The sequence below is a fragment of the Ochotona curzoniae genome, unplaced genomic scaffold (assembly GCF_017591425.1).
Source record: "Ochotona curzoniae isolate NIBS_2020 unplaced genomic scaffold, NIBS_Ocur_1.0 scaffold_3890, whole genome shotgun sequence".
Taxonomy (NCBI): domain Eukaryota; kingdom Metazoa; phylum Chordata; class Mammalia; order Lagomorpha; family Ochotonidae; genus Ochotona; species Ochotona curzoniae.
This window is the reverse complement of record NW_024467115.1, coordinates 1,249,608-1,274,343: the sequence shown is the minus strand read 5'-3', so window position 1 is coordinate 1,274,343 and position 24,736 is coordinate 1,249,608. Positions and strand designations below refer to the sequence as shown.

The window sequence follows — 24,736 nt, the reverse complement described above, 5'->3', positions numbered from 1 at the left end:
CAAGATATGGTAAACGGAGACTCTAAGGTGGACTCTGTCATCCAGTGGATTCTGGAGAGATTTCATTGTGATTGGAGTGGCAAGATCGGCAGCAATTCAGAATTCTTGAACTATCAAAACCACTTGAGCAGGACCCTTGGAGCATACAACACATCAGGGACTCTGGAATGGTTGGGAGGCTGGGTGTGGCTTCTGCCTTTATCTTTTCTCTTTTCCCAGATACAGCACTTACCCACTTTCCTATAGCCTTGACTCTTTGCACCCTGATCAACTGTGCAAAAATCATCAGAAAATGATGTTCACAAAACCTTGAACTCCATGTGCCAAGTGAAGAAACTTTTATGATCTGTCCCACTGTCTGCTACAGTTTCCTGATAAGATCTTAAGCAAGTGCCTCCCATCCCACCCTACCCCATTCCTCAGCAGTCAGCATGAAATAGATTCCAAATACCACTTCACTCTCAGCAGCTACATCCAAAGATCAACAGTCCCATCCTCTTCACATCTCTCCAGCCTTCACATGCCACATGCCCCAAACTCAGCTCCTGGATGTCATTGGTTCTTCCCTGGAACAAGCCTCTCCCTACTTTACGGCCTTCACCTAGTTGTCCACCTACTCTAGAATACTCAGGAAAGTTCCAGAACTTCCTAATTCCTTTTCCACCCAGCCTGTACTTGTACATTGTCTCCTCATGATAACATGATTGATGCCCACGTTAGCTCAGGACCAACCAGGACAAGAACCAGGCTAGCTCAGGTCCTGTTCCATGTTCTTGCGTCCAGTATTGACATGTTACCCAAGTTCATCAGAAATGCATATTGTGGAAAAAAGTATGTATTTTTTTTAAAAAATTGCACTAAGAATAAACTTATCTTTTAATTCCATTTCCCATGAACTCCTCAAAGCCACCTTGTATTTCTTGTTTGTAATTGCAATTGTGCTCAATATGGAATTACTGGCATAATGACTGATTCCCCCACATGTCAGGAGGTCCATAAGGGTAAGACCTCATTCCCATCATCTAGAATACTGTTGGGCTCGTGGGAAACATGCAACCACAGTTAATAAAAAACACATACAAATATTTTTAGTTATCATCTCCAAATGCCTTCACAGCTAAGTGATTGGGAAGCATTCCTAAATGAAAGAGTGGCTCCTTGGCATGATAAACAGCACTCAGCATCTTGATCTGCACAGCTCTTGGTGACCTGGGAAGATATTTATGCTTCTTGGCATACTCGTCTTCTCCCTTGCAAAATAAAATAAGCTTTTGGAAGAATTAGTTGTTCCCTTTGTGGTTGTGAGATGGTAGAAAGAGAAAGGACCGTGCGGCTGCTCAGTACCCTGTGCTGGCTGGGGGCTGATTCTGGAGGTCACACTGGAGGGGGAAGAGGGGGTCGGGAAGTGATGGCGGGCCGTGGCACTTTACTACATGCAGCACACAAAATCACTGCACAGTTAACAATCCTACTTAAAGTGGTACTACAAAGGATTTTCAACAAGGTCACAAGTACATCATTAAGTGTGTATTATGAAAAAAGTATGGGTGGATTTCAAAACCTTGGCATCAAACAATGCTTATCTTTTCCATTCCATTTGTTTTATTGAAATTTCTGAAATCTCCTTGTATTAAATCAAGTTAGATAATTGTCCTCAGAAGCCACGTCAGTGTGTAATGAATTTTTAGTTTACCATGAAAACTGTTCATTGGCAAAAATAAGGTGGTCAAATGATGACCACCATCTTTAAAATGATGGCGTCAAGTTAAGATATGTAGCTACTTGTTCTACAATTGGGATTTCATTATCTGGTGGGAAGTCTTCAGTTAGTACTCCATTTCTGAGTTAATGAGGATAAACTAGGCCAGCATCTAATCTTTGGGGAGGGCTGAAGTAAAGCCTGTTGTTCTCAGTGTCATTAGAAATCCCAAAGCTCTGGAGTCTTAGAATCAATCTCTTCCATAGTTTGCATGAGAAAGTTATCACTTCAAAGTGTCTGGTGGTCCTGAAGTAGGGGAAGACTTTCACAAAGAAGAGAAAGAAGGATATAGGCAAGCCAGGATCCCTGGGATACTGGAGCAAGGATAGCTTTGTGTTTGTCTTACAGTGAGAACTCAGTAACTTGTATAATATTCAGAATTATGTTAGAGATCTTTAAGGTTGCTTCTGGTATAGTGTGTGGAACAATCTCTCCCTTTTCAAGACTGACGTAGGATGTTTAGAGGGCATTCACAGTTGTTGGCTCCTGGCCAATCTATACATTTGCTAATGCCTTGGAAGAGTAATATGTTCTTTGCACAGAATGGCCAAGACACCCTTTATTTAAAAGTTAGGGGTCTTCAAATTCCTAGATGTGAAAAGATGTGTTCAAGGTCACAAAACTGTTGGAATCAGCAGTACTTGTGCCATAATGACTTTTTCTGAAAAATATTTTAATGGAAGGGCTACTTAATTGCTACAGCTGGAGGTCTCACCATCCATCTGTAACTACAGCAAAGGAACTACTGACAGCTGCTGTTAGTATACAGGCTATTATTTTCTAGTGATTTTTGATCCAGGTTTTCCCCTGGAGTCAGAGCATAAAACACACTGACAAAATAATTTTCCAATAGTTTTCTGGTAGCTTAACTTCTTAGCCAAGTGATAGAGTAACTAAAAAAGATGAGTTCTACATGCCTATTACTGGGGCTATTAGAACAAAAACAATGGACCCTGTCACTAATGTGTATAGCTGATTTAACTTCCTTTATATACATTTTTCCATCTGAAAGAAATATTGATGACAAATAAGCAATGAATATGATTTCATCACTGTGTTGTGCTGTGAAAAACCTCAAGTAATACTAAAAAAAAACAATTTGGAGAGAAAAATCTTCATATCTTTTAGATTGACACAGCATCCTCCCAGCCCTCTGCCCCTGCCAAGTCACTTAATCTAACTTCACTCTCTTTGGACAACACAGGTCAGGAAGGTCTACAAGCCTGCTTTCTGAGCTTATCGACAGAGGTATTGAGAGACATGATGCTTTCTACCTGGGGCAAGTTTCATAAAGTCAGTAGCACCAGGACTAGTATATGAATCTGCAGGTTTAAAGAGTATTTACAGTAGGTTGCATTAAGTTTATACTCATAGTTTGTGAAATTATAATAACTACATATTCTTCCAAATAGTCTTCTGAGGGACCATATTCATTTTATAAACAAGGAAACTTAAGAGTAATACACGTCAGTGTGAGACTAAGATGCTAATCTCTGGTTCCCTAGACCAGACTGTGAGTGCAGCTGTCAGCTCCTTAAATAAAAAAAGTCCAGGCTGACACTGCTTCTAGGAAAACAGAAGACTGTCAACATTGAATAGAACTGAATTTATATACACCTGCATATTGGAGGAGTGTGGCCTCACTTAACTTCCCTCCCATTCTCCCTTCCATCTCTCTTCATGCAGTTTGTGATCATTTTCCCAGTGTAACTTTCCTTGCAGTCCTTGGTCACATTTGGTTATTTCCTCTCTCTCTCTCTCTGTCTCTCTCTCTCTCTCTCCCTCTCTCTCTCTCTCACACACACACCATTCCTCTCACAACATCCACAGGTGTCTCCCTTTCTTTGAGTGTTATTTCTATCTGCCAACATGCCTCAAACCATCTCCATCTGGCTTCTGATCCCAGCTTCTCAAAGTATGCTCGCCCTCTGCCTCAACTCGGTCCTAGTGGTCTCCAATTTGGTCACAATGCTCTCCATATTTAAGTAACAGATAGTCTCACTGATGTGGCTCACTGTGTATCAGCAAAATCTCCTTCTACAAACTGCCTTGTGTCTTACGGTTGGCGGTAGCCCCAGTTTTATCCTGATTTTGCAGGATATTTCCCAAGTGTTTGAGCCACATGAGTTGAAACTCTACATTTGTGATGTGACAAAAGGAGTCATAGATCCTAACAGGTGCATAGGGTGGGACTGCCAGGGGTGGGAGTTGGGTGGTGGTGGGTGGGAGGGTGCTGCCTCCCTCAGTAACCCTGCCAGGGCTTAGGGCCTTGCTCAGTTCAAATGCAGGATACTCTAGTCCCACAGGGGTGAGATGGGGAGACAGTGGAAGTCTTGTTGGGCCACCAGTGCTCCTGCCTTACCCAGGTAAAGTTACAGGTTCCCTCCCACTACTGCTGCTCAGGCTTCAGAAGGAAATTTCCGTAATCCATGGAATGCTGCCCCTTCCCTGGTTCCCCAGCTCTTTCCAGCCTCTCTAAACCCTGGCCCAGGATGGTTCTACACTGAAGGAAGTGCCACACAGCAACCTTACCTAGCCATGCTGTACATGCCCAAGAACCTGAGCACATGGATCCCAAAGTCCATGCAGTTACAGCCTGTTGTTCTGATACTGGGTACTCTGCTTTAACTATTTTGCAAGGAAATCATGTTGACCATAAACATTTTTGGTGTACATATGTATGTGCACATATATGGTGCTTTAAAGAAATTTATGTTTAAAAAATGTACATATTTATTCAAAAGGCAAAGTTATAGAGGGATAGACAGTGTATGAGATCTCCCTCTGTTGGTTCATTTCTCCAAGTGGGCCAAGTTAAAGCCTGAATGAAGAAGCTTCAGTATGTTGAGGAATTTTCAAGAAGACCTACATACAAGAACACATGTGAAAGATAGTAGACCATTTTGCAATGAATACACTTTTATACACTAAGCATAATAAAACAAAAGTCCTTCACCAACCTGTAACAGAGGTGTTCCTCGTCTAGATACCTTGATACATCCAATGCCAAACACGGGATTAATAGGGTCATTCTGACAACCCACCAGCACTGAGCTGTTGGACTTTGTGTTTATGAGATGTGGCATGAGAAAATGATTTACACTTTCCCCTATTTATGTACTTGTATTTATTTTAAAATTTTCATTAATCAAAGAGAATATATTTCATAAGATTTGATTATTCCTCTTTGGTATAGTGGTTTGATTCACAGCTGGCAGCCTCTTATCTCCCCTGGGAGATCGTCAGGCATCCTCGCCTGAGAGCCAGACCCCCAGTCAGGATCACGTTGACTGTGGGCAGGGTGGTTCATGCCCTGGGTCCTTTGGAGAGCTTCTTGGGTGATATGAAGCCATGATCAGGAAGGTGGCTAAGCAACCCCTTTGCAGGGATGAGGCAAGCAGATCCACGTTGCAGACCCATCACACTTGCATCTGGCTGAGCTGGGCCTCGACCCTGAGTCTCCTGAACCTTTCCTCCAAGACCCCTTGTCTTGTTTGAGTCCAGACTGCAGCGATGGCTGCTGTGTGCGGGGACCTGGCAGATGTTCTCCTTCCACACCAACGAATCGGATGTCAGGACTTCAATCCCTGTCTCACAGCTCAGGAAACTGATGCTCTGAGTAGGAGAATGATGCACCTGCAGCCAGCCTGAATCACAGGCTACAATTCTGGGAGACTTATTGCCAGCAAGCCCTCTGGTTTGAGTTTTACTTTGTTGGATCTTTATAGTTAAAATCAAATACTTTACAAGTCATAGAGCAGTTTGGATTTTCTACTTGTTCTTGTGTCAGCTTTGTTAGTTCTTACACTTCTGGGAATTTCTCTATTTCATGTATATTATCTAACTTAATAGAATAAAATTGCTCTACTATTGACTACCACCACCACCAACAACAAAAGATTTGATTATTGTTCATAGTCCTTGTTCATACGCTTGAGGATTAGTGATTTTTCTGCTTACTACTTTCTGAATTCTTTATATAGTGGAAGTCAAACTTGTGATTATTCAGTCATATAGCGCAGTTGCATTTAATAATCAAAACCTTATAATCAAGCTTGTATAATAAAAATCTTGGTCGGTCAAAAATATTGTGATATCATAATCATCAGCCTCAACCACACAAGTTAAAGTGTTGGTTTTCAATTTGTGCTCATAAAGACATTTTGGAGACAAACACACACCAGTTAAATAGATTCCACACTCATAGAAACTAAGAAGATATAATTCTTATTGTTTAGAAGACATGTGTTCAATAAAATTAGTGGAATGACAAGTGTGGAAGTCATAACTGGTAAGTCGGACAGTGTGTGAAAAATTAGAAGTTCATTCTTTTATGTTGTGGGCATGTTTCGATTGGAAGTTTTGGGAAATAAACATATAAATGACATGCCTTATCTTGCCTTGGGAATCCTATAAGGAGTTAATATATTCATTTTCTTTAGTACATTTTGATTGTGTCCCCACTTTTTATGGGCTCTGTGATAGACAGGATTAATGCTCCTGCACTCTAGGGACTCTAACGTCTTGTTTTTTAGGAAAAAAAAATGTGGAGCCTGTAGTTCAGATACTTTATCATGTCATTAGATTTAGCTCTTTTCCTTAAGATATACTTCACCTGTCACAAAATTCACCTTTTTAAAAGTATACAGTTATGGGAGTTTTAGTGTATTCGTAGCGCTTCACAGCCATCATCAGTACCTAATTTCAGAATGTTTTCATCCTCCGTAAAAGCAGCCCTGTCTCCATGAGCTCTCTCTTCCCAATCCTCCCTCCCCATTGCTCCTGGCAACCTTTGTTCTGCTTTCTGCCCTGTGGAACTTGGGATCATAGAATAAGTGACTCTTTGTGAAAGACTCTTTCGTTTAGCATGTTTTCATAATTCTTCCCCATGAAAGTACCTATCAGCACCTCACATTTGAATTATTTTATTGCCAAGCAATACATTTTGGTATACATTTTTTCTTTTGTTGCTTAATTGGTAGACATTTCGGTTAATAGACATTTCTTTTTCTCTTTTAAGAATTATATTGCAAGGTCCAGCACAATAGCCTGTGATCCCATATAAGTGCTGGTTTGTACCCTGGCTGCTCCACTCCCCTTCCAGCTCCAAGCTTGTGGCCTGGGAAAGCATTAGAGGACAGCCCAAAGCCTTGGGACCCTGCACCCATTTGGGAAACTCAGAAGAAGCTCCTGGCTCCTGGCTTTAGATCAGCTCAGCTCCATTCGTTGCGGCCACTTGAGGACTGAATCAGCAGATGAAAGATCTTTCTGTTTGTCTCTCTTTCTCTCTGTAAATATCTGACTTTCCAATAAAAATGAATAAATCTTATCACTTCTTAGCCTTTTGGCTAAGATCAAGTATAAAAATGAATAAATCTTAAAAAAAGAATTATACTGCACTAAACATTTATCAACAGGCTTATGTGAGGAACATTTATTTGGTGAGATACTGAGATATGGACTTATATAGGGGCTCTGTGTTTAACACTTTCACAAATTTTTATTTGTTTGAGAGGAAAAGAGAGAGGGAGAGAGAGAAAAAGACAGAGACTGATTTTCATCTAAAGGTTTACCCTTCAAATGCCTTAAAAAATTGGGGCTGGATATTGAGGCCAAAACCAGGAGCCAGGAATGCAATCCTGGTCTCCCACAGTGGTGGCAGGAATACAATTGCTTTAGTCAATTAGTGGGAAGGTGGAACTGGGAGTTGGAATCAGGAACCAAGCTCAGACTCTGCTGTGGGTTGACAGCTTTTTCCCAAGTATTTAAACACTAGGTCAAACACCCACCCCTTTCTTTAACACTTTTAGAAATTGTCAAACTATTTTTTAGAGTGACAACATCATTTCACAATCACAATTGCAATGTGTGAGGGCTATAATTTTTCTGTATCCTTATCAAAATGTATCACTGTTCTGATTTTTTATGTGTTTATATTTTAGTCATCTTGGTGGTGTTAATTTGTTTGTATTTAAACAGATAATCCTACATAATACTTAAATATATTTGGACCTATTGTCAACTTTTCTTTTTGAAATGATTGTTTTCAACTTTCACCACATAATTCAAAGCATAAACAAAGCAGTTTGCCTAGTGCTTCAAAAAAGGCCAGTAGGTAGGCTTATGTAAAACATATACATATATGTTTATTTTATCAACTTCAAAGTAAGAGAGACAGAGACAGAAAGATCTTCCACATGCTGACCTACTCCATAAATGCATGCGAAAGCCAGGGTTGGGTCTGGTAAAGCCAGAAACCTGGACCTCAATTAGAGTCTCCCAGAGGTGCACCTGGTGACTCCTAGGATGTGTGCTAGCAGGAAGCTGGAACTGGAAGCAGAGCTGATATTTGAACCCAGGCACTTCAATATGGGATAAAGAAATGTGAAACTGAATCTTATCATTATACCAAAAGCTCACCATAGGCCACTTCTTTACATAAAAGTAGAGATGGCTATCTAAAAGATCTCATTTGCATCTTGGATTTTCTCTCTCTTAGTTACTTTAGCTGATGAAAAAAGAAAAATAACAGAGCATGATAAAGTAGTTGTGGTGTTTTGTTTCTTGATTTCACGCTTTGTAATGTGGATGAAGATGACAAGAAGTCTAGATAGCTGAGGTGGGAGAGCTGCTTTGCAAATGAAGAACAGGAATTTCAGAAATCTCAGCAGCATTCCCAACTTTGTACTTACAAACCTAAAAAATAAGCATGGCTTGTTCTTTGTTTTCAAGATATAATTCTTCACTGTCTTCAGAAAAGCTGAATGTAGCATTTTGTGACCACTCTTGCTGAACACCTATTTAGATGGTCTAAAACGTTATAGGCACTGTTTTCTTTTTCAGTGTTGGATGCCTGTAGTTTTAACCATTTACTTTCTTCTCCTCCACAACCTTTTAACTTGTTTGTTTTCAAAGGATTTATTTATTAGACCCAAGTCAAGAACTAGGAAGTCTGGGCCTGGCATGGTAGTGTAGTGGCTAAAGTTCTCGCCTTGCACATGGTGGGATCCCATATGGATGCCGGTCCTAATCCTGGCACCCCACTTCCCATCCACCTCCCTGTTTGTGGCCTGGAAAAGCAGTCAAGGATGGCCCAAAGCCTTGGGACCCTGCACCCATGTGAGAGTCCGGAAGAGGCTCCTGGCTCCTGACTCTTGGCTTCAGATTGGCTCAGCTCTAGCCGTTGCAGTCACTTAGGGAATGAATCATCATTGGACCGAAGATCTTCCTCTCTTTCTTTCCTCTTCTCTGTAAATCTGACTTTGCAATAAAAAAAGAACCAGGAACTGCATCTGAGTTTTCCTCATGGCTGCCAGGGACTCAAGTGCTTCAGCTGTTTTGAGGGGCATTAGCAGGCCATCTGATTGAAATATTTTAGCAATGCAAGTGTCCCAGTAAGCAGTTTCACTCTCCTCTTCCCCACACACTGTATTTCAGTGCCCACTTCTCTGGGATCCAGCTGGCAGAAAAAATAATAGCTTGACCTATTTGAAATAGTCAGCTTTTGCAGGTTAAATTCATGGAATATTGGCAATTTCCCATGGTTCACCTAAGAGACAGAAGAACTTAATGGAGCTCAAACAGCAGCCGGAATGAAAAAGGCAGCATTGTCTTCTGTCTCGCACTTCACTTTCCTCAACTTCTGGGGACAGATACACTGGGGAAATGGTCTCCAGCTCCTAGACACTGATCAATGATCTTCCTAGCAAGGGAAAGCCCTTTCCACCGCACAGAGCCGGCAGGAGTGAGGCACCCTGGAGGTTCGCTCTCCTTTAGAGCATCACCATCCCACCCAGCGGTGAGGCCTGATTAGATTTTCAGTTTCCTGTTCTCCCCTGGGAGTAGAGCAAGCAAAAGTCTGGAGACTTTTTTTTTTTTTTTTTGCGTTCTTTCAGCTTTTAGAAGGGGTTGGAGACCTTAAAATCCCTATTAAGGGATTATCTTTAGCAAAACAGAGGTTTACCCTTTCACCACCTTTTGATGACACATTTTCATTTAAAGGCTAGGTTCTTGATTGAGGATCTACATTGCGGTATTAGGAATAAAGTATGTGGAAGCAAGGAGGCAGACAGGTGGCCTTGTGGTTAAAAGGCTGATTGGGATGCCTGTAGTCTGTATCAGAATGCCTGGTTTTCACTCCTGCATCCACTCATCACTCCAGTTTTCTGCTCTCGTGTGCCTTGGCGGGGTGGGTGATAGTTCAAATGCTTGGGTCCCTACCGCTCATGTGGGATACCTGGATTGAATTGGTGGCTTCTTGGCTTCATCTTCCATTGGAGGCTATTGTTGGCATCTGGGGAATGAACAAGTGGATTGGCAGTTTTGTCTGTCAAGCACTTTTATTTCAGATAAATAAATGAATACACTAGAAAAATCTCCAGAAGGAGAAAAATCAGAATCTATAGGAATAAACTTTAATATTGGTTATCTTTGAATGGGGTAACTGAATTTTTATAATTGCATGGTCCCAATTCCCTGTGGCTTCCAAATTCCTCCTCTCAAACACGCTCTACTTCAAAATATGTAAAACAATGCACATTATGAGATTGTAAAAATCAATGAGAATCAGATCAACCTTACTCAAGGGAAGTAGGTGGTTTTTAAGGTAAGAAAAAAAAATCTACATGCCAGTAGAGCATAATGAGGCGACCTCATCCACCATCAGAATGTAGTGCCTGCCGACTCCTTCACCCCCTTCAGCTTCTCATTAACGCTCCCCTCCGGCTGTTTGCAGGGAGAAGCCCCTCTCACCGCTCAGCTGTCAGAGGCTAAACCTGAGGCAACTGGAGGGGATTCCAGGAAAGAGAACTGCTCTCCACTTTCTCTTCTCTGCTGCTAATTGGCAAGGTTCCCTTTATTTCTAAAAGTGACAGCTATTACAAATTCATCTCCGGTGAATAAAACTGAAGTGTTAACAGGAAAGGGTCTTTAAAAAGACAAAAATCAGCAACACACACATACTCGCACAAACACACACACATACACACAGTTTTCTTCAGGTTGACAGTCTAGCTGAGGAGAAATATTGTTTAAGAAATACACCCACTTGCTATCAGTAACTGTTATAATTCCCTGGCCTAGGTATATAGCTCTGCCAGAGGCATTTGAGAATCCAACCACGGGTGTAATCCCACAAAGCCTTTCCTGCCTCTCTCCCACCTTTCCCTTCCATATTCGTTTCCTTCCTAGGCCTGTGTTGTTCATGCTTTCTCACAGTGACACCTTAGCACTTAATGTTTACATTTTACTGTCTTAAAAACTATTCATTCTGGATGAAGCCATGTTTCTACATAATACAGGATGTCACTGTGCAGACTAGATGACAGCTGTTTTTCAGGAAATGTCCTATTTTGGGGACTAAGAAAAAAAGATTTTCATCAAACTAATCTTCCCTTTTCTACTGATAAGGACTTAACTGTATGGATTTTGTATGTCCCCTTGTGCCAGCTATCACAACTGTTAGTCCCATGAGCACATTCACTTTACTTTTTTAACCTTAACTCTCAAAAGAAAGAGAGTACCACACACTGAACATCTGGGACAAGACCCAGAAGTCCGAGTGACCAGAAGTTATAGATAATCAGACATGAGCTTGTCAGCTCCACTGTTGGGAGCAGTGCTGTCCCTGCAGACACAAGCACTTTCTGGGTGAGCCACCTTGAGCCTGACTGGAGCTTTAACAAGCCTTAAGAACAAGTTCTCAGTATTGGAATAGACATTCCACGATCAGTCAGGAATGCACATTTACCATGTCTCTATGCCAGGCACAGCGATGGACTCTTGCTTTCCCATATTTACAGATGTGAAATCGGAGGTCTGAATGTGATAGGGAACTTTCTCAAAGTCATATGGAGATAAGTGTGGGAATCAGAAGAGAACCTAAGCTCTGCCATTCTCTGCACAAAATGATCTCACGTAACCAGTCTATGTAGCATAGTAATTACATGGGGTCCAATTCCAATGCTGCTTGCCTAGGCTGGACCAGTACCTTGCTGGCTAGGCTATTCACTCTCTTGCATTAAGAGCTCCACAGGACAGACAGAAAATTTGGCATTGGATGGGAGTGTTTTTCTGCATTTTTAGCATCAGAGGAAACGTCAGTTTTGAGACAGAGTCTCTGAGACTATGAATCCCTTGCTTTGAGTGATGAGTCTCTATTTTGAGTATTTTTGGAGAAGTGATGGCCTTCAGTCATCCAAGCCCTAACTTGTATTTCTTTCTTACATAATTCATGAACATAAGAACATAGTAACATTACAGCAGGTACACATTTCACAGCACATATTGAAAGAAATGAAAGTTTTCTGATAAAATATTAATTCTACATTAATTTTGCATTATTTCTGATTCATCCCAGCATTAAAAGAGTGGGGAGAAACTAGTTCAAAAGCAAGAAGGAAGCATCTCATACTTTTTGGTTCTGTTTTTAGGTCTAACTCATTATTCCAGATTTTGTTAGCAAAAAGGCAAAATCAGATTTCTCTCACCTTGGACTGGTTATTTATTCATTCAACACAGTATATAGGATATCTGATACGTGCCTAACATTTCTATAGCTTGGGGGTGAGGAGAAGGAACACACCCCTCAATACCTGCCCCAGGCAGACAGTCACCTTTCTTTCATGGGTTCTTTCCTCCAGTTCATTTTCTCCCTTCCAGCAAGATGTATCTAATGCTGTTTTTTGAAACTCTCCCCTCCTGCTCTTTCTGGGACCTTGCTCCAGCTGCTGTCCCACATCCCTCATCCCTTTCTGCTGACTGCTTTTCTCACCATAGAGGCATACCCTGATTCAGTTCTTGATGCCCAATCACACTGTAGCTATTTCTTGCCCTCTTCTTGGAAAGGCTATGAAGATTAATCTATAATCACTGCCTCTCTCTTGGCCACATTTATTCCTCAAGCTGTCCCTTCAGGGCTAGCTCTTTTCATCAGTCTCTAATACTAAGCTGCACAGCCATCCACGTTTGACAGCTCATGGTGCTTAACCTCTGTAGTACTTGGCATTACCGACCCCTTTCCTCTTGAATTCTCTCCTGTCTGGATTTAGCTATCAATTTCCTTCCTACCTCTTTGACTTTTCCTTCTGCCTTTTGTAGACTTGCCCCTCAAAGTTGGTATGTCCCAGGCATCAGGCCTTGGCTCTCTTATTTTCAAATTCTATATATACCACTTGCTGGCTGTCATCACCCCCTCTACCTTTCCTGCCAAACTTCCTGAAAGGAGTTGTGTTCAGTCACTGTCCCCATCTCTTCAACATCCATTCAACACCTCATGTCACTGCAATCTGGTTTCTCTATCTTAAAGACCATCAGCACCACTAAGAAATAAATTCTGTTTTAGAGCCTGATGTTAAGTTTTGCAGAGCAGAATCTGGCCTGAGGCAGAGTGAGAGTGAGAACAGAATGGATTCTCCTGGCCTCATCTCCTAAGGAAGGTCTGGAATGCCCTGCAGGAATCACTCTGGCCTTGTCACAGTCAACTAGGATGGCCTGGGCTACAGGTGCACAAACTAAGAAGCTGCTACCTTCTCCCATCCTCCAAGCCTAAGATGTATAAAAGCTCAGCGTTGTTTTCCGTGGTGACCATTTCCCTCCTGCAATCACCTTGTCATGTGGAAGTGGTCCCAGGCTGTCTCCTGCCAGGGAGCAGTCCATCAAACTCCCTTGACTAATAAAACTGCCTGAACTAAATGCTTCTTCCTCTTGTTCTCAATCACCTTTAAACTTAACAAACAACTGGCTCATTTCAGCCATCTACTCCTCAGGGACCTGACCCTCTTCTCAATGCTCTCGTGGACCACATTTCCCTGGAACGCTGCTTTTCATTCCATCCCTCAGGCCTGCTTCTCAGACTCCTCCATTTGGACCTGATTTCCAAATTCATACTCTACTATCATCTCAAATGTTATCCTCTAGAATTTTCCCATAGTGCCCCATTTGCTTAGCTATAAAATTACCCTGAATGATTTCATCTACTCTTCTGGCTTTAAAAATTACCTCTATGCTCAAGATTTCCAAATTTACTTTTGAAATCTACACCCATTTCCTGAACTTCAGAGCCATATTAGCACCTGTTGTTCAGTTGTGGATGTCCTAAAATGACTACAGCTCAGCACAGGTTAAGGTATCTCTTGTCTTTGTCCTCAGCTTGCTCCTCCCAGGATTCCTTCCTTGGTGAATGGCACCCCTGGTGATAGATGCTCACGTCTGAACTCTGAGAGACTGACACCCAGGATTCTCTCTCGTTGGCTTGGCTATCAGGATGTACTGTATCCGCCCAATTTTCTTTCCACATAGGTCTTGTCTTCCCAGTCTGTTTCCCTGACTATTTCTAAAGGCTGCCTCAAGGTTCAGTTTGCAGGCTCCTTTGCTTTTCCATTTATACAAACCTTATTGCACCTTTTCAGACCATGACTTTCAGCACTAATCTATATGAGAACAACAACATCCAAGTACGTAACTCCAGTTGCCTTTTCTGCTGAACTTCAGATACACTCTTCACCTGACCTTGAGTTCTCACACCCCTGTCCTTTGCCATCCTTTGCCTATTCTACTCAGACTTTCAGAGTTTAGATTAGCCAGTATGTTTTCCTTCCAGGAAGTGCTCTCTGGCTCTGTAAGTCCAGAATAGGTGTTCTCAGGGGGCTCCCACCAATCTCTATAATACAGAAGTATACTTATCATGCCAAAGCACATTCCTTCCATAAATACTCTCCTGTACTTGTTTTTATTTCCTGTAGCTGAGGAAATGCTCAGCACACAATAGGATTCCCTTAAGCAGTTTATCAAATGATGCAAAAACACTTTTGAAGAATCTACTATGTGTTAGTACCATCCTAGGAAAAAAAGATATCCAGCAATTAAAAAAAAAAAATCTCTGCCCTTACTGAGTTTGTAATCATAGATAGGAAAAGACAGAAGGAAAACATACAATATGCCAATGGCGAACCAAAACCATTTAGTGAAGTGGAATAGGGGAGAGGATAGGCGGTATGAAATGGGGCAGGAGGTTGTGATTTTGACAGACTTGGAAAGAGCTTCCCGAACAGGTGACTTCTGAGCAGAGTGCTGTGGTACTTATTGCACCGCATGGAAGATAGCAGAAACGGAGTGGGTGAATAACAAAGGAAGCCATGACTAATTTCAGTTTTCCTGAACCACATTGGGAGATCTTCTGTCTCTAAAGTAACTGGTACTGCATAAATCGCCTCATGAGATGATTTCTCGCACAAGGAACTAAAGGTGAGCACTTTGTGAGTAGCTGGTTCCAGTTGTCATTCTCCAGGCACACTCCCACAGAGCTCCGTCCCTACTTAATGACCCCAGAAAATGCCCAGTCACAGTCTTCTTCCTGTTCAATGGCTCTTGAATTTGAAATAGCTCAACTAGGAAGATACAAAAAGAGGGAGGAATGGAAGAATGGAGTTAGAAATAACTGCTGTTTTCTTAGATGTTGGTGTTTGTATGATTTCATACTGTTCAAGTCTTAAAAAAACCTCAGAAGCTTGAAGACTGCATCTTTCAGTCTTAAAGCAGTTTATGGACTATTACCAACCTATGAACCAACATTTCTCAAATACATTGTCAGGGTAAAAAGTAGGCTACATGTATTCTTTTCATCCCCTTATATATTTTTTTTTTAACTGCAAGGACGTACTCATATTTTATTCCTTACAAGTAAGTTTTATATAGAGACTGAATCAAATGAAGCCCTTTTGTTAACAGAAGTCAGTTAAGTCACAGAAGTGCTTTCCTGCATATCTATGTTTGACAGGAAGCAAGAAATTGCTTCTTTAAGTAGCCCATTTCGGTGATACTGGAAGAACTGGCATCCTCAAAATCACAAGGGAGAAGCAGGGTCTTTTTCTCAAGCAATGGAAACGTGAGTGTATGTGGGAAAAGGAAATCTGCTTACAGACCATGTGTCTGGTTCTTCTAGAATGTCCTCCAAGGTCAGGCCTTCTAAATTTGCCTGAGGGGTTAGTATGTTAGTCCACTGAGGCTGCTGTAGCAAAAATGCTATAGACTGGACAGCCAATAAAGCACAAAAATTTAAGATCAAGCCTCCTGCTGGCTCAGTGTCTGGGTAAGGCTCCCTTCCTCGTTCAGAGATGGCATTATCTTTGTTGTCTCTGAGCATGATTGAATCAAGAAGGAAAGTCAATGAGGTTTCCGTTACAAGGACATTAATCTCACTAATTGAGGCCCCACTCTTGTAACCTAACTTGTTCTCAAAAGCCACACTTTCAAATAATATTACACTGATGGTGAGGATTTCAGCATAGAATTTGGAGTGGGGCAGATCTGAGCATTAAAGCACTGGCAGGTGGTAAAGAATTACATGTTGTCTCCTGTTGTGTCTGTTTTCTGCCGATGCTTTAATAAATGATGAAAAATTTAGTGGCTTAAATTGTGAAACCTTCTTATCTGACTGTGTTGAAGGTCACAGTCATAAAATCAAGGTACTGTCAGGCTGCATTTCTTCCTCAGGCTTTAGGATAGAATACCTTTCCTCGCCTTCTTGTATCTTTTTTTCTTTAAGTTTATTCATTTTTATCGAAAAGGCAAATCTACAGAGAAAAGGAGACAGAAAGTTCTTCTTTCTGTTCACTCCTAAGTGGCCAAAACAGCCAGAGCTAAGCTGATCCAAAGCCAGGAGCCAGGAGCTTCTTCTGGGTCACCCACGTTGATTCAGGATCCCAAGGCTTTGGGTTGTTCTCTATTGCTTTCCCAGGCACAATCAGGGAGCTGGATGGGAAGTGGAGCAGCTGGGACACGACCGGTGTCCATATGGGATCACAGGCACATGCAAGGCCATGACTGTAGCTACCCCACCTTATTTTATTGGAGTGGGAGAGAGAAAGAGAGACTGCCCATTTGCTGGTTCTTTTCCCCAATTGGATAAAATTGGTAGGATTGACCAAAACCAGGAGCTTGGAACACAATCTAGGGTTCCCATGTGAATGGCAGGAACTCCAACACGTGAGCCATCATTGCAATCCCCCAGGGTCTACATTAGGAAGCCGGAGACAAGAGTTGAAATCACGGAACAAACTCAGGTAATTTTATGTGGCACCTGGGCATCTTTACTAGTGTCCTAACTGCCAGACCAAATTTCTGTCCCGTTGCTTTCTTTCTTTATTACATTCCTTGGATTGTGGGCCCTCCCTCCGTCCTCAGAGCCAGCAATGGTGTAACTTCAACTCTCCCTCTGACCCTCTGATGTCTGTTTCCAACATCACACCCACCCTGAATACTGCCCCTCTCCAAAGGACGTCTGGGACTACATTATCACTTGGGTAATTTGTGATAACCTGACCACAACAACATCAGAATTTAATCACATCTGCAGAATCCTTTTTGACATTTAAAGTAACATATTTAATATTACAAGGTTCAGACCATTGACAGCCTTGGATAGTCACTATTTTGTATACTACTCCAGCTATGTTCATGCATAATGAAAGCTGTGCCTTTGAAAATAATGAATTTTTTTTGATGAAAAGAAAAAAATTATCATTTATTGAGCAAAGTGTACAGGTGTTTACATACCTAATCTTCTGTAACACATGGGAATCCATTCATCTGAATGTGGTTGTCATTCAAGATAGGCACTCTGGAAGGTCATGGGTGTGTTTTAATGAAGCTCTCATCACTCAAAACCATTTTGAACTGTTTGAAATTGCTTTCTGAGCACATACTGGAGTATCTTTAATGGAAGCAATCACTCATTCTTTGAGAGTAGGTTTTAGTATATGGAAAGAACCAAAATGCTGGATTATGTTAGTTTCTTTCTGAATCCAAAAATAAATAAGTAAATAATGGAGAAACTATAAAGAAATATACATAACTTAAAAATTGGTTCTGAAGGAGATTTAAAAAGAAAAATTCTCTACTATTTTGAACAAGGGTGCTCACATCGGAATAGGCATGTAATACTGAAAGATACATACTTCGACGTATGATAAGGATTTAGGTATGTAAATTTTGCCATGATTACCAGTTTGTTTCTTCCTAATACATTAAAACATTGTTATTTGTTTAGAATATTTTTATTTAAAAGAAAAGATAATTCTTATAAAGATATCCATAAAATTATTCGGAAATTGCTACATATGTCATTGCTTTAATATAAAATTATTTGCAATTTCTTTTCAAGTCCATAATCTTTTCTTATTATCTCCTCTAATTAAATCCTTTATTGGCTATCAAAATCTGCATTTTATAAATGAGCCAGAATGAGTTTACTGGTTTAAAAAAATCCTCAATCTTGTATTCAACACAGAGAAGCTTTGACTTTCTTTTTTCATCTCAATAATCTGTAATGTTTCAAGAACTAGGGAGTAATTACCTGGAGAAAATGGCGAGAAATTGTGAATGTGGTATGTATAGAACATTGATTGGAGTCAAGCAAAAAGAATGACTTGGAGTAAAAGCATGCTATTAACTTCTATCAGAGGACTTCCTGTCTATAAAAAAATCACTAAGTGGTCAAATTAACAAGTTCAGCCAATGAGCACACCTTAATTGGCAAGACATTAAACTACGGTAATTAGAGCACTCTGTTTCTTAATTAAAAAATAGCTTCTACAAGTACAAAGGCTTAAAATTCACAAGTTTTCAAAATGAAGAAACATTTGAGCTCAACATCCTTTTTTTCTTGTTTATTAGAAAATGCTCATGTTTGAATTTTCGGTGCCCTGTCTGACGGCCTCTCCGCTATACTCTCTTGGACAGTCTCTTGCCAATTCTTTGCTGAGATAAATGAAACAATGACTAAAACCAGCCATTTCATATCTTTGCTCATCCGCAATTCCACCAGCTACACTCTGTAGAAATCATTCATGTTCAAGGGCCACATGTGTTTAATAGGATGGATTCATCTTCGTCAGACTGCAGGAGGCTGAGGAAATCTAAGGCCTGCTCTCCTGTGTCTTCCAGATGCCCCATTCTCCTTAACCCATCAAACGCACCAGGTAAGCCAAGCTGGCCACTTAGCTTAGAGAACTCCAATACAAAACTGCAGTGTCATATGGACCATAACTGAGTGCATGGAATACTGAAGGAAACAAATAAATATTACTCATAGAGTAAAACGATTTGTTTACTGATAATTTGTCTGCTTTTCCCCAGTTTAACACAAACCATTTGCACATTTTAAAAATATTATTTAAGAATCATGTTCATGGTAGACAAGATAGAACACCTATAACATAAAAAAGAAGCAAAGTTTTTCATAGGTCAAACAGAAGCCCACAGCTTTACAGTTTGTTTAGCCCCTGTTATTATGATATTTTCGCTCCAAAACAGAGCAGGTTGGGAGACTTTTGTTTGTACCTAGCAGCAACCTCATTAATCATGATGAGCTTTCACCTCAATGGACTGGCAAACTGTCTCACTTGCAGTAGCACAGTAATCAGTCAGTGGCAAAATTAATTGGAATGTGAGTTACCCGTGAATCAGGCAAGTTCATTTCACCGAGGTCACTTTACATGCAACTTAAGAAATTCATCATTCCTCTTAAATTTGCAGTGGAAGAGTGACAGTGTATGAGAGGATAGGATGTTAAATAAAGTTTTTTTTTAAAGATTTATTTATTTATATTGCAAAGTCAGATATATATAGAGAGGAGGAGAGACAGAGAGGAAGATCTTCTGTCCTATGATTCACTCCCCAAATGACCACAACAGCCGGTGCTGAGCCGATCTGAAGCTAGGAGCCAGGAACCTCCTCCAGGTCTCCCACGTGGGTGCAGGGTCCCAAAGTCTTGGGCCATCTTCGACTGCTTTCCCAGGCCACAAGCGGGGAACCAGATGGGAAGCAGGACAGCTGTGATTAGAACCAGCAACCATATGGGATCTGGCATGTATAAGGTGAGGACTTTAGCTACTACGCTATTGCGCCGGGCCCCCAAAGTATATTTTTTAAAATGTCCGGGTCTGGGGTCTGTGGGCTGGTCTGTAAGAGCTGGTTTTCCTCAGTGGAGGAATGGCATTCCTGATGCACATGGAGGATATGGCAGCCCATTGGGGCCTGCAGAGGATATCTGGTACCATAGCAGAGGAAGGAGGACAGAACAAATTGGGCAACTGCCCCAGCCAAATGATGACAGCAAATATCTGGGTGAATGAAGACTCTAAGCTGGACTATGCCAGCCAAAGGACATTGGAAGGATTCCCTCATCCTTGGATCAGTGAGATCAACAGCATTTCAGAACTGAACCCTGGAGTGTGCGCCACGTCAGGAACCTGGGTTGATATCACGTGGCCTTTCCCATCCCAGTTACTGGAGCAGTTGAAAGGCTGGGTGTGGCTTCTCCCCCAACTTCCTCTTCCCCCAGAAACAGGAAGAATAAATAGAAAATTTGGAAACAACGATCACACCCACTTTCCCCTAACCCTCTATCCTTCCCATCCTGATGAGTTATGTAAACAGCATCTAAAATAAAAATTAAAAATAATTTTCATCATGGTAAAAAGACACATGTGAAAATTACCTGAGAAAGAACAGCTGGCATTCACTGAGCAACTACTACTTGCAGCAGGCATTTCTAAACATAGTGGCTGTTCTGACTTTTCTGACTCACCATGATACGGATCTCAGACAATTCTGGGAATGCTAGAAGGCCAATAGAGTCATGGCTAAAGGCCTGCTTGCGGGAAGGCTAGGGACACTCCAGTGGTGAGACAGGGACTGCATTGGAGCCGGATATACTGGAACATAGTATTGCTGATCGCATTGTTTTTGCCTTAGAGGTGGTGGAGAAGCAGGGACTGTCAAATGCAATGCTATGTTCACATATCATGCTCACACTAAAGGGAATCTTTTTTGCTCTCTCTGATAGGTGGAAAAACTGACCCTCAGCGAGAGAAAACAAACATGCAAGGGCTTCTCACTTATAACCTGTCTATGTGCTCCACTGGAGCTGAAAACCACCGGAGCACTCAGTGGCACGGTTTTACTGTCAGATTCATGTATCCTAAGAAACATGTTTCCAGACCCTACTAAAATGTTACCAGTGTGTCCTCCCCATCCTGGATCGAGTCAATCACTCCTCCTCTGTAATCCCATGGCACTTTGTGTGTAACTCCACCTTACTACCGCTCATTTTGCATTGTGATTTGCCCATAGATATGTCTTAAATAGGACCACTATTTTGGAAACTAAACTCCTCCCCTTAAATCATGTGCCATACAGCCCTCCATCTATATAATTGAGCCATGATCAAAAGAGAGAGAGAGAGAGAGAGAGAGAGAGAGAGAGAGAGAGAGAGAGATAAGGTTCTTGTCAGAACACAGAGCTTGCTGATATATTCTAAAATAACCACCTCACTTTCTTTACTTCTTTAGCAAGGGAGGCTCTAGAATACCAGGTTCATGGAGAAATGAGAGATTCTAAGTCTTACAATTTTCCCTCCAACAGTCAGAGATTAGGGAGAGAACCTGGTGGAAAATAGTCACAAGACTATCCCAAGGATACGAGGCCAAACAGAGACTCTAAAAGTCAGGTTGCCATTTCAGGATAAATAATTGGCCAGAAATCAAATGAACTATCCAAAGAGTATTTGAAACCAGGAGAAACTAGCCAGGTGTCTATTTAATAAGCTAGCCGGGCAGAGAGTGTTTTGGGAAAGTCAACTTGAAGATAAGATGAAATATTGACTACAAAGAAGGTACAGCTTCGTTAGGCATTGAAGTGTACTTTGAATGAATTTGCTCCCCAAATTGTGCTGGAAACAGTGGAGCTTCTTGGACTAGCTTTCCCCTCCCTCACCTTTTCATCCCTCAAAGAACAGAACAATACTCAAATGCAATTTAGGGTTCTGTACTTGTGTCTGCATGGGCAGCACATTTACTGATGATAACCTACAGGAGTTGGTGCGTAGTGCCTCGTTCAATGACTACCTTTCAGATGCATCCTTTTGGTCAATATCAAAATATTTGATTACTTTAGGCAACTGCCATGTACAAAGTGTGAAGGAAATAAAAATGAGTTCTTTCTGTTTTTATTTAGACATGAAGAATCTGTTGACTGCTTGCTGTGTAACAGGTACACAGGCTCCACATTCAAGAATCTTACACACTTGAAGGGTAAGAGAAAAATGTAAATAAATAGTTACCATATAAAGCAGACGGTGAGAGTTAACAAAGGACTATGAAGATGAAGAAATGAATAAAAGATCTGTCCAGACAGGATGAATCACACATGCTCCTAGCCTGTAAGTGTGGCGTTTATAGCGTGTAATGGAAAAAGGCAGAGAGGTGATTCCTTGGTTCCCTAACTACCTCACCTGATGGCAGCTGGAAGGCTAGCTCATGGGCTCCCAGAGCCAATAGAGACACAACGTGAAAACTCTCATCTGCAGAAGGGAATTCTACAGAACATGCTTGAAGACGGGTGTAGGGACGGGCATAGTGGTAGAGGAAAGGAGACTGAAGATGGGGTCAGCATGTTCTCATAAGGTACAAGGGGTTTTCAGTCTGCATCAGGACAAAGGATGATGGAAAACCATGGCACTTCATAGAGTACATGACATCTGGCTGAATATTTACATTTGAACAGCTATGTATTTAGGTTAATTTCACAATCAAGAATAAAAAGTTCAGATCTAAAGCAAATCTGAAAGAGGTTTGACACATCATTTTCCCTTTAAGGGGAAGAACTTTGTTTCCAGCCATTAAAGCCTGGGTTTGAGCCCCATGTGACGACTGAGTTGCTAAATCCTTGCTTTGCATCCACTGGAATCCCATATGAGCACTGGTTCATGTCTTGGCTGCTTCTCTTCCAAGCCATCTCTCTGCTTGTGCCCTGGAAAAATCAATGGAGGATGGCCCAAAGCCTTGGGACACTGCACCCTCATGGGAGACTTAGAAGAAGCTCCTGACTTTGGATTGGCTTAGCTGTGGCTGTTGCGGCCACTTGGGGAGTGAACCAGCAGACAAAAGATATTTTCCTCTGGGTATCCATCTCTCTGTACAAAATGTCTTTCCAAAAGAAACTGAATAAATATTGTTTTAAAACATTGCCTTTAAGTGTACTTTAAAAATATCAGTCATTCAGTGCCCACAGTCCTATATCAGGAACAGGTCGATACAGCAGTAACAAAGGTAAAGTTAAAAGACACTTTTCATAATTGCCCCCACACCAAAAAAAAAAAAAAAAGCTGTAAAACTGAACTCATAAACCAAATGCAGGTCTGAGGGTCCTGTTTGTCTTGTTTCTTCCCTTTTGAACAATTATTTACTTGAAAGGTAGGCAGAAAAAGATGAAAGTGTGTTCTTCCATCTGCTGGTTCACTACCCCAAATTCCAAAGGCAGCTGGTGCTGGGTCGTGTTGAAGCCAGGAGCCAGGAACTCCATCCAGGCTTCCTACATGATCGACAGGAAGTCCCGGGTGATCACCTCCTGCCTCATAGGTGCATTGTCAGGAGACTGGATGAGAAGTACAGCACTATTAGATCTAAGGGACACAGATGGACCTACTTCCCCTTTGGGTACACCTATGGATGAGGAAAACCAAGTGGACTCAAAGAGAAAATCTGCTTGGTAACTTCATTTCCCCAATGCATCATATTCCTGAGGGTAAGAGGTATGTTTTTCATGTGTTTGCACAAGACTGGATGCATTTTTTATCACCACACTAATTATGTTGTATTTCCAATGTTAATGGAATTGTCTGTCATCTCACATCAGGTATGATCAGTAGTTGTGCCCCTAGCATGTAGCTGAGGCATTGTTTTAATTACTGAAAGAATATGCATGCCAAATCTGTTCATATGGCTTCAAGTTTAGACTTAGCAGATACATGAAAAGGCACAAGCTACCAGCCTTTCCCATATCTGATTCAACTTAATTCCTAGGTTGCTGACATTTAACAAGTGGATTCAGAAAGCCTAAGATTCAAGGACAGCGATGACACAAACTGTTGAGTCTTTATGTTTCGCATGCATTGTAGAATTAGGTTCAGGTAGGATTTGAAGCCATTACTGCACCTTGCGGATTTGGCATTTTTTTTCTATTATTTCTACAAACATGTCCAAGTCAGTGGTACAAAAAGGAAAAATTCAGGCTGGAGGTATTATTGTCCTGGCCTGAAGGAAACTACTGAATTCAAAAAGCTCTGCAAAACACATGATGGGAAGGAGATCTGGTATTGGAGTTCTAGACTCCCTGGCACCCTTGGCAAGGGCACTGGAACTCATCCAAAGAGTATTCATTTTAATGACCAAACTATTATGCTTGAAGAGATCTGCTTTTTTTCTTATTTCATAGAAGCACTGGTTTAATCTGTCTATATTTTAGTATTAAATGGTTGAAAAAAGATGAGTAATCTTTGGGCAAGAAATAGCAAAGCTGATATTTCTACTAAAATGGTTCATATAGCACAGTTATAAAAATAGCATAGCTTCTAAAATGTAGCAAATGTCACTGCTAAGGTCTATCAAAGTCACAGGCATAACCTATTCATTCTCTACAAGTCAAGAGACACACGCCCATAAATGTGTGTTTAGCATGAAATCCTTACAAATCCAACATGATTGGATTTTTAAAACTTTCTAATAAAGAAACAATGGGGCCTCTTTAGTGTCTCTGTTTCCTGAATAAATATCATCTTTTTCATTTTTGCTATTGCTGCTTTTATTAAACCTTCTAATAACAGAGGTAAAGGTAAAAGACACTTTTCAAAAGATGTTGACATAATTGAGTATTTGGAAAATCAAAATCAAACTTACAATGAAACATCACTATAAGTCTTTAAAAAGTAATATAATAATCAAAACTGCAAACTCTGGTGAGGATAAGAAATAAGAGGATCTCTCATGTACTAACATAAGGAATGTAAAACAGAACAGCCACTCTGGGAATATGACAGTTTCTGAAGCTAACTATGTGCTCACCATGTGACCCCTGCCACTGCCCTTTGAGGATTTGTTCCAGAAAATGAATACTTTTATTGACATGCATGTTTATAACAGC

At 41.1% G+C, this 24,736-nt stretch overlaps 1 protein-coding gene across 1 annotated transcript in view; it reads right to left on the bottom strand.

Moving 5' to 3' along the window:
* Positions 1–24,736, bottom strand: part of SLC35F1 (solute carrier family 35 member F1) — a 398,948-nt gene that overhangs the window by 44,461 nt on the left and 329,751 nt on the right. The window lies entirely within an intron of this gene.